At 44.8% G+C, this 4,551-nt stretch overlaps 1 non-coding gene across 1 annotated transcript; it reads left to right on the top strand.

The window, feature by feature from the left end:
- Positions 1-204: 204 nt before the first annotated feature.
- On the top strand, positions 205-295 carry LOC123063903 (small nucleolar RNA Z101). Its single transcript, XR_006430602.1, has one exon. It is a non-coding gene; the product is annotated as a small nucleolar RNA Z101 (small nucleolar RNA).
- The last annotated feature ends 4,256 nt before the right edge of the window (positions 296-4,551 follow it).

Genomic DNA, 4,551 nt, shown 5'->3' with positions numbered 1-4,551 from the left:
TCGGTAAATCGGTCCGCTTGCAGTTCAATAGCTAAAGTACGTTAAGTTCCAGATACAGATTTGTAAAGGGGTGATACAATCTAATTGATGTCTAAATCTACAGAAGAGAACTTATATGTGCTGCTTTCATTTCATTATAACAACAAGTACGAAGACTGCAAAAATAAAAAAATAAGTATCACAACAGTCAACTCAGATGCATAGTCGATGCAGATGAGGAGACACTAAATTATGAGTAATTTACATCTGAGGCATTTCTGTGATGTCACTATTTCACTTTGGATCAGATTGTCTTATCCATGTCAATCTAGATCTTTTTCTTATTAGGTTCGCTTCTCTATGAAGTTAGCTAGATTAGGGGTATTAGATGATGTTGCCCCTATTGTCCATGTTTGCTTGCTTGCTCCCGTTCTTGGATGGTAGGGATATCTCTAGTTGTAGGTCAATTAGATTGTAGGACGAGGATGGTTTTGTCCATGTTGTTTACTTGCTGTGATCATGGTATCATTCTTTTTGAGCTTAGTTTGGTACCAGCTGTGTGAAAACCGTACAAGTTACCAACTGATAATTTACTTCCATCTTATTAGGTTTTCCTTTTCCAAATTTCTCTCCACCGCTTTCTAAATAATAATCTTGCGGAGGGCGAGAAGACGAATGGATGGTGTAAATTTGAGCTTGTCATGCGTTTTGGGTTACCGGGTATCATGAGAATTGCTACTGCTTAGGCTTAGAGATTGGCCGTGTCAAGTTTCTCTGTGTTTGCTATTTCTTTTAACAATTTTAGTTAGTATCATGTTTTACTTTTTGCCATTTCACCTATATGGTCTATAGGCAGAGAGATTGTGTCCCTATGTATGTTTGCACAGTACAATATGCTCATGTGGTCCTTATGTTGGTGATCTTGCAAGAAGTATGAACAGGCTGCATAAAGATGAGGCTTCCGTGGAGTGGTCGCGGATGCCTGGAACAGCACCTCCGGTGCGATGGGAACAATTGCCGTGAATCTCAAGGCAGTGCGATCGGCGTGCAAAACCTGGGCGAAAGCAACCAGGAAACGTGCTGTAGCTGTTGCGGATTGCCTCGGTGGATCATGAACCTCCTTGACCACCTGGAGGAAGGACGGCGTCGGCCTCCATTGGCTGACGAGCTAGTAGCAACCAACACTCACTTGGTTTTGTTGATGAGCACAGTCATCATCTCCATCAATTCAGTTGCTGAAGAGAAGTACCATGATGGATGGATGAATTCATCGGCATAGTTAATTATTTTATTTTATTTTTCTTTTCATAAGTGAAGATAGTTCCATCATGTGTTTGTTTTTTGTTGTGGAACAGACGAATATATGTATTGCATTGGTATAATATAAAATTTCAGAATTCCCAAGAGCATGATTCTTTGTTGATTTGGAGGTGCATGGATGAATGAACCAGGACCTGTTGTTATTCTTGTGAAATAAATAGATATTTCTTGTGCAATAAAAGCTAGCTAGCATACAGATATAGTAATTGTCTTTCAATCAATTGGTGAAATAAGAGAAAAGGGGTTGCCCATGAACATGAGAGTAGGCTTGAACACTTCAGTATTTACAAAGAAAGATGAGACATTCCTAGAAAAATTATTAGTTACTATATGAATGAATGAATCGCAAACAAACAAATTGGCACCCGAATGACATGCGAGCGAAAACCGTTTTCACTAGAAGAAGCTAAGAATTAAAGAGAAGGATAGTTTAAACTAACGTTTTTTTGACTAGAAGCTCAGAAGGCCGCGGACCAACTGTTAGAGATTTTTGCTGAAGGTATCCATCACTCCCTTAAAATATGGCAGCATTAAATGCAGGCAGTTATAACACGTTTCATGATTGGCTGCACTTCCTCCCAAGTAACCCTTCCCGAGGTCTCAAGAGTTGATGCCGGTGAGAAAGCCACCAGCGAGCGAGCCATCCATCCACGGTGTTGATTGCATCACCTCATCGATCCGGTGCCCTCCCCCCTTCTCTTCACCATGACTATATCTCTATATATACGAGAAGTAGCAATCCGTCCGCATGTGACTTCTAATGCCCTCCCCCCTTCTCTTCACCAAGTGTAGTAGTAAAAAAAGAAATTGTATTTTTGGAGGGTAGGCTAGAGCCTGTTGAAGCCCCCCTACTGGACTCGCCACTGTTGTACCAGATGATCAATCAACAAGGACATATTTCCAGCTTAACAACAGACCCAAAGAGTCGAGATAACACAGACTGAGCGATAACAGCCAGCATTACAGAGATGCCTTGAACAAGATCATCTGGAGCGAACATGCATTGATCTTAGTTGTCATCATGGATGTAAGGGTAGGAATCATAATGAGCGGACGAATATATGGTGCGTAATGACCTCTCCCAGCTGAAGACTGCACAAACATGAGAACGAACTATAAGTTTTTAGTTCTGATACGCCCTGACATAAATACAGACAGGAAGGTCAGACTGTTCAGTTAGCATTATTTTAAGTAGAAGAAATAACATGGATGCAAATTCATCGTCTGTTGTTCTGCTTTGCTCTTGCAAGGGATCGGGTTTTAACAAGAGGTTAAGCCATAGGTTTTGATTAACCATCAGAGTAAATAGACTTCTGAGGGCAACATATGAAAACAGCCATGTGAGCAAAATGGTTACGAGTTTACATAAAGTAAAATATATAACAAAAAAGCACACCAACAGGAGATTCTTGAAAATATGAAACTAGCAAGTGGAGTAAAAGAGCGGAGATAAACTGGTTTGAAGATGACAACATACTGTCTTCATCAGAAATTAATCAGTAAAGGAGAAGAAAATCATACCCACACAGATTTTGGCATGGACGAGTACAGCATTATTGGTGCCATGATGATGTGTGGAAGCAATTGTAATGTTACCACAATTACAGAGTAACTACTTTAGGTGAACTTTAATAGGCATTCTGAAAACGGTCCGCTTGCAGTTCAATAGCTAAAGTACGTTAAGTTCCCGATACAGATTTGTAAAGGGGGTGATACAATCTAATTGATGTGTAAATCTACAGAAGACATCTTATATGTGCTTCTTTCATTTCATTATAACAACAAGTAGGAAGACTGCAGAAATAAAAAAATAAGTATCACAACAGTGAACTCACGGCAATCTTTTGATCGTGTGCGCTTGAAGGTAATCTGTTCAGGGCGTATGCCGCATGTACTTAAGATCTTTGAAATTTCCCAAGCCCTCTCATTGATCTCTTTATTCCAATTGCGAGGACATTCAATGTTAACTGTCTTAAGGTGAGCACATGTAAATGATTCTGTCGGATCATGGTTTCCTTCGGCCCGTACAGCATTGAAGTGGTGCTGCTACAGGATACAAAATATTTTACTGAGATCAATAGAATATACATGATACATTTGGTAGGACTAGGGTTCCTACCGGCTCTACTGCGTAGGTTGTAGGGGCAAGGAGGGAGTGGGCGCGGCGAGGAACGGGCGCGCCGGCGGCAGTGCGCTGTCGCGGCTAGGGTTGAGGGCGGCGGCGGCTTGGCTGCGGCGGCTAGGGTTTCCGGCTCCTCTAGGAGCCGGGCAACAAAAGATAATAATAGTCTTTATTGCTTGCCTCAAAACGATGTCTTACATGAGTATTTATAGCTTTAGCCTAAGATAACTTTCCTAAAATAACTTGCCTAGGATAACTTGTGGGCCAAGCCCCTAATACTAATGCCCGGTGGGCCTCTTCCTAGAATAGACCAAGCCGGTCATAACATCTCTCCCCGCCTGCGCAAACAGCTCGTCCTCGAGCTGAAAGTATGGATAGTGTTGACGGAAATCCTCACGCTGCTCCCAAGTAGCCTCCTCCTCCGGAAGGCCCGCCCACTGAATTAGGACGAACCAGACGCCACGACGGAGCTGAGCCTGCAACACCTTTGCTGGCTCTGGAAGAATGCGACCATCGGCGGTTGGAGGAAGCGCCGGAGGAGCCGCCGGTGGCTCGCCATGGAAAGGCTTGAGCAACCCCACATGGAACACGTCGTGGATGCGGGCGCGGGCTGGAAGCTGAAGAAGATAGGCCACCTTCCCAATGCGCTCCATGACAGGGAAGGGCACGGCGTAGCGAGGGCCAAGCTTGCGCTTTGCGCGCGGGTCCAGTGATTGCGTAGAGCGGTGGAGAAGACGCAGCCACACCCAGTCACCCACTGCAAACTCCGCCTCGCGATGATGATCGTCGTAGTAGTGCTTGGCCGTCTGCTGGGCCTGAAGAAGACGCCGACGGACCTCAGCCAGCATCTCATCACGGGTGCGGATAAGGTCACCCGCAACCGCCGTCCGAGCCGTCTCCGGGTCGACCGGAAGTATAGGCGGGGGTGGTCGACCATAGACCACCTCAAATGGCGTCGCGCGCAGGGCGGAGTGATAAGAAGTGTTGTAGCAGTACTCCGCCCAAGAGAGCCAGTCCACCCAAGCGCGAGGCCGATCACTTGTCACACAACGCAAATACATGGCAATGACCTTGTTAACCACCTCAGACTGACCGTCCGTCTGAGGATGGAACGCCGTACTCAGGCGGAG

Source organism: Triticum aestivum, chromosome 3A, assembly GCF_018294505.1.
Source record: "Triticum aestivum cultivar Chinese Spring chromosome 3A, IWGSC CS RefSeq v2.1, whole genome shotgun sequence".
Classification (NCBI taxonomy): domain Eukaryota; kingdom Viridiplantae; phylum Streptophyta; class Magnoliopsida; order Poales; family Poaceae; genus Triticum; species Triticum aestivum.
The sequence above is the reverse complement of the archived record's forward strand: the minus strand, read 5'-3'. Positions and strand labels throughout refer to the sequence as shown.